The 4,789-nt window shown below is 38.1% G+C and overlaps 1 long non-coding RNA gene across 1 annotated transcript; it reads right to left on the bottom strand.

Annotated features, from left to right (window-relative positions):
• Nucleotides 1-333: 333 nt before the first annotated feature.
• LOC133713739 (uncharacterized) lies at nt 334-4,322 on the bottom strand. Its single transcript, XR_009848227.1, has 2 exons — nt 3,999-4,322; nt 334-2,373 (listed from the first exon to the last, which is right to left on the bottom strand). It is a non-coding gene; the product is annotated as an uncharacterized LOC133713739 (long non-coding RNA).
• Between the last annotated feature and the right edge of the window lie 467 nt (nt 4,323-4,789).

Here is a 4,789-nt window from a genome sequence, read left to right as displayed (position 1 = left end):
TTTCACCTTTTTTTTTGGACCCACATGCTTGCCACATCAACAACACAAACAGCGCCGTCAGAAATTTTAGACGGAAGTATCACGTTGATGCCAATTTAGGTCTTTGGGTATCATATTGATACTTTTGAGAGTTCGGGTATCAAATTGGCCTTGGCAGAATAGTTTGGGGACGATAGCTGAATTTTTCTCCAAAAAAAAAAAGGGTAAATTGGTCATTTCACTTTCTTTTTTTGACCCACGTGCTTGCCACGTCAGCAAACAAACGGCGCCGTAAAAATTTTTGGACGGAAGTATCACGTTGATGCTAATTTAGGTTTTTGGGTATCACATTGATACTTTTGAGAGTTCGGGTATCAAATTGACCTTGACAGAATAGTTTGGGGACGGTAGCTGAATTTTTCTCTTAGCGCTCCTTAAGAACTAACAAGCATATCTCCCCTAGATAAGTAAGGAAATATTAGAAAAAACAGAGTAAACTAAATTAGAGGCCCAAGGCCCAAAGGCTTCATTCCAATCTCCACACTGTGCAACCTGTCTCACACCGCCTCCACGACTCACTCACCGTGCAACCTCCACCGCCACGACCCGCAGCCATGACTTGCCACGCAGCCTCCACCGACTTGAGGACAAAACAACGACCTGAAAAGAGCATCCAGACCCAAAAAACCAAAATCGGGTTAGGATCCCCTGCATCCACGCTGCTACTTGACCCCATCAATGAAGCATTTGTTACCGCCACCGGCCACCGCATAGAACCACCCAGTCTGCGCCGCCTCCGTCGTCGGTGTTCACGAGCCACTGCCGGACGAGCGACGTAAGGAAGCTGGAAGCCCTCATAAAATATCAATACTATGATGTTAAATTTTTTTCTGAACGATTTAATTTATAAATTATACCAAAAAATTAAAAATCGAATAATAATCTGAAGCTCAGATGATCTACAATCAACACAGTTCAATCCAAAATTGGTGAATAATATTAGAAGTGAATATATGATACAAGTGATGGAATTGTAGCAAATCACATTGCTGCTCTTGGTCACTCTTGTTTCTCTGAAAGAAACTGAGTCATGTCCTCCACCGATCTCCCTCTATCGCTTTCCATTAAGATCAACAGGGGCAGGGCTGTCCTAAGAGCTTTTGTTTGTAGGGTTTTCTCTGTATCTTTTCTCTCATCCAAAAAAAATAGACTTAGGTCTTAAGATGATGGTCAATTTTATGCACATCGATCTCTCAACCGAATCCCCCAAACATTGAGGCAAAGAAAGAAAATCAAATCCTCTGGAATCTCAAATACATGGCTGACAGTCGAGTCTCACAAAGTGCGGTATTAAAGAGAAAATTAGACAACAAAATAGGAGTGGGGGGGGGGGTTTGAATTTGGAGACAAGTCAAGAAGTTAGGTCCCCTTAGTTTGTGGGCAAGGAGCATCCAATTCCTCATGAGCTTGAAAATATTTGATATGTGTGGGTTTCATTTTGGCAGTTTATGTGTCCTTTGCAAAGTTCGTGTAGGGCAAGAGGGAGACATTAGGGGTACATAATTTTACAGTTGAAAGATAATTTGTACACTTTGGTGTCCAACAATTCTTTAACTTGGACCCCATATTGATAATGGCTATAGGTGATGTGCAAATTCAATTTTTATTCGTTTTGAAATTAGACTCTTACTATTTAGCTATGATGATGAACATACAAAAACATGCAATAATCAGTGTAGACTAAGCATTATTCTACTGGAAAGTCGAAAATTTTACTGATTATTTTCAAACTTTGCATAGATCTGGGAAGCTTCTGAAACCAAGGATTTCCTTTATGCTTTATACACTATTGACAAATTCAACGTTAACACATATAGATTTAATAATGCACAACTAGCTTATAGTCTCCACCACTACATTTAGTCAAAAAGTAACTACATAGTTTCTCTTAGAGCTCATATGCGTGAGTTGCCAACTAACTGTTGTTTGATTAGAACTCTTCTTGCTTTCTGGGTTGATGAGACTCGATCTGAATTCAAAATCTCTCTTCTCATTTATGTGAAAATCGTTGATTTCACATCCAGGATGTGAAAGAAACAAATGCATGCAAGTCTACTTTAAGGCCGATCCTAACCCTAAGGTAACTCAGAAATTGTTAAAAGATCAATCATGCCTATCACATAACCACCGACAGCTTCCACCCTCTATCCTCCCATCTCCATCCCATCTCATAATCGGAGCCAACCAAGGTCACCGGTGATGCACATCTCTAGATCCCCATCCGCCTCTCGTCATCCATATATCTCTTGTAGGTCTGTCCTCATCGATCTCTCCCTAACCCGAATTTAATTAACTCAGAAATTGTTGAAAGATCAAACCCGGAACAACAGTCAACTGATTTAGAATGGAAGAGAGGAGAACCCATGAACAAACAATTAGGCAAACTCTTGTCACATAACACGATTTTGCTCACTAAGTTCTAAACACATACATGGCTAGGAGGAAAAGTATATGATTAATGCATCCAAGCACATTTCCACTAGCTGAAAATAATTAAGAAAATGTGGTATAATAGTATTAGCGCTGAGGCCATGTGACAAACTCACAAAAGGGATCCTGTATATGGTGAGAGACTGTTTTAGAATGTTGTGGTCATGTACTCATGTGCTACAAGAGGTATAATCACCCTTAAAAAGAACCCTAATTTTAGCAATGCTTAAAAGGACCTTTCTTTCTTTCTTTCATTCTAAGGCATGTGTATGATTATTCCTTTGCCTTTGGGACACTCGATGTGAGGCCCCAAAGTAGGGAAGAGAGGAAAGGAAAAGTCCTCAAGTTTATGTATTATATCGATCATCATCTTTTTCACTGCCTTGGATTCTAATTAAAGTCCCTAAAAGCATGTGATTTGGAGGAGCCCTTGATTTTGGGCCACCGCCAGGTGTGGCCATCTTCGTCTGCTCCAGTAGGTTCAACCGAGATCATCAGCCAAACTCAGTTCAGGCTAATCGGAACGAGGTGGGGTTTTAGCAATTTAATCTGAAACTATTTCGTCTAGCTAGGGTAAAGTCCCCCCTTTTTCAATCCAAAGTTATAATATTCAAGTTGTTGGAAGATTGCAATGATCAAAAGCTATCAGAAAATGGGGTAAATTTTGACTCAATCAGACATAGTAGAAGTTATTGACTTACATATTAATCATGACTAATAAACAGGGCATCATCAAAACTTTAATCACTACGAAATTTCGGTCAGTACTACTTTATACGGGTGTAGAACTGTTTGAGTAAAACAGCTGCAAAGATCCTAGCTCTTGGTATAATAAAGTTATATTTGTATGAATAGCAAAGATATGCAATCTATTATTTTAACTTGCATGTTGGTAAAATTTAAGAACTAGGTTTCAACCTATCGTTGTTGACAAGCAGACGCACGCTGTAAATAATAAATAAAAGTAAAATCCATGACAACTGTATACAAGGATATCAGCAAATAATCAAGTATTGGATTTGGAACGCTTCTCCGAGCTGATCGATTTCTGGGTTTTAGCGTTTATAGAGCTGTATTCCCATGCCAGCAAGGCAGGAGGAAATCAGATCCAACGTGTTCATATATACACAATTATTGACATGGGGTTCTGGGTTTGCTTCTGGTTTGCATATAACTTCTATCCATATGACTATAATAAAACATCATCATGATCATGAATCTAGATGAATTTGATAACTTCGTAAGGAAATTACCTTGAGCGTAAACTACTCCAAAACAATAAATCTTTAACTAAGATCGAATCATGACTGGGTCGATCGATACATGTTCATTTCTTCATTCTGTTAATTTTTGCCAAGCCAAAAGCTAGACTTGAATTTATGCAGAACTTCTTAATCATGAAATCCTTAAAATGTTGGTTATTGAAAAACAGTTTTGGGATTCCTCAACCACAAAAGAAAAATTAAAAATAAAAAGAACTTTGAGTATATAGGAATTTGGAAACGGATTAAATCAAGAAATGGACTTACTTGGATCATAGAGAGTTGGGTCAACTCCTTGGATATATGTAGTTCTAGCTCGATGCATGACATAGAAGTTTGAAGCTTCCAAAGGAGAAATCCAAAGGGATAGCATGATCCGAAACTATTTAGGGATCGATATGATCAAGAAGGCTTTGCTAGCTTAGGATCAATGCGATCCCTTTGGATGCCTCCTCTAGTACTTAATTGCAGCATATGAAACCAACCCAATTCGCTCATGTAATCTCTCTCTCTCTCTCTCTCTCACTCACTATTGTGGAGAGGGGTGAGTGGGAATTGAGGGAGCCTTCAATATAAAAGAGAGGGTGGGAGGGTGCTATAAACAATAATGTATGAATTCTCTTTTTTGTCTATGTTTTATAATCTCTCCATCTTCCTTGTTACTATTCATTTGTTATTTTCAATCAAAATCATGAGGGAAATGTTTTCCAAAGATATTTATGTAAATTGTAGACCCCATTCTTAAACAATCCAGACACATGGAAAGGCTTATTAACATTGTGTGTCACCTATTCCACACTAGAAGTCCCAACAAGTTGGTAGCATTAATATCCTATTAGCTAATTATTTATGATTTTATTTTATATATCTCATATAAGATAGATATATTCTCCTCATCTAAATCGAGCTGGTCTGTGGTCCAATCCATGTTTCCTCTCCCACACCAAACTCTTTTTCATGCTTTACTATTGCATTATTATTCCCATTTCTCATTCTATCTCAAATATAAGTCAATGATATGGCCGTGTACATGATTAAATTAGAAATTACTGTTTCAA

This window comes from Rosa rugosa, chromosome 6 (assembly GCF_958449725.1).
Source record: "Rosa rugosa chromosome 6, drRosRugo1.1, whole genome shotgun sequence".
Classification (NCBI taxonomy): Eukaryota; Viridiplantae; Streptophyta; class Magnoliopsida; order Rosales; family Rosaceae; genus Rosa; species Rosa rugosa.
This window is presented reverse-complemented; position numbering and strand designations above follow the sequence as displayed.